This window comes from Trichechus manatus, unplaced genomic scaffold (genome assembly GCF_000243295.1).
Source record: "Trichechus manatus latirostris isolate Lorelei unplaced genomic scaffold, TriManLat1.0 scaffold00004, whole genome shotgun sequence".
Taxonomy (NCBI): domain Eukaryota; kingdom Metazoa; phylum Chordata; class Mammalia; order Sirenia; family Trichechidae; genus Trichechus; species Trichechus manatus.
The window spans coordinates 442,901-444,275 of NW_004443940.1; positions in this window are offsets into that span (position 1 = coordinate 442,901).

Genomic DNA, 1,375 nt, shown 5'->3' on the forward strand with positions numbered 1-1,375 from the left:
GGAAAAGACAGTCTCTTTAACTAATGGTGCTGGCATAACTGGATATCCATCTGCAAAAAAACTGCAATAAGACCCATACCTCACACCATGCACAAAAACCAACTCAAAATGGATCAACGAATTAAATGTAAAATTGAAAATGATAAAGATCATGGGAGACAAATAGGGACAATGCTAGGAGCCCTAATACATGGCATATATACAATATGAACCATAAGTAACAATGCACAAGCACCAGAAGAGAGACTAGATAACTGGGAGCTCCTAAAAATCAAACACTTATGCTAATCATAAGACTTCACCAAAAGAGTCAAAAGACAACCTACAGACTGGGAAAAAATTTTTGGCTACGACAAATCCGATAGCATCTAATCTCTAAAATCTACAAGATACTGCAAAACCTAAAGACAAATAACCCAATTAAAAAATGGTCAAAGGATATGAACAGGCACTTCGCCAAAGAAAATATTCAGGTGGCTAACAGACACATGAAGAAATGCTCATGATCATTAACCATTAGAGAAATGCAGATCAAAACTACAATGAGATAGCATCTCATCCCGACAAGGCTAGCCTTAATCCAAAAAACACAAAACGATAAATGCTGGAGAGGTTGTGGAGAGACTGGAATACTTATACACTGTTGGTGGGAATGTAAAACGGTACAACCACTATGGAAATAGATTTGGCGCTACCTTAAAAAGCCAGAAATAGAAGTACAATACTATCCAGCTATCCCGCTCTTTGGAATATATCTTAGAGAAATAACAGCCATCACATGAATAGATATATGCACACCCATGTTCACTGCAGCACTGTTCACAATAGCAAAAAGATGGAAACTACCTAGATGCCCATCAACAGACAAATGGATAAACAAATTGTGGTATATCCACACAGTGGAATACTACACAATGATAATGAACAAAGATGAAACCGTGAAACATCTTATAACATGGAGGAAGCTGGAGGTCATTAGTCTGAGTGAATTTAGTCAGTCACAGAAGGGCAAATATTGTATACGACCACTATTATAAGAACTCAAGAAAAGGTTTAATCACAGAAGAAAACATTCTTTGATAGTTACGAGAGTGGGGATGGAAGGAGAGGGTTATTTACTAACTAAAGAGTAGATAAGAATTATCTTAGGTGAAGGGAAGGACAGCACTTATTACAGGGGAAGTCAGCATAACTGCACTAAACCAAAGCTAAGAAGTTTCCTGAATACAGTCAAACACTTTGAGGGACAGAGTAGCAGGGGCAGGGGTCTGGGGACCATGCTTTCAGGGGACATCTAGGTTAATTGGCATAACAAAGCTTATTAAGAAAATGTTCTGCATCCTACTTTGGTGAGTGGCATCTGGGGTCTTAAAAG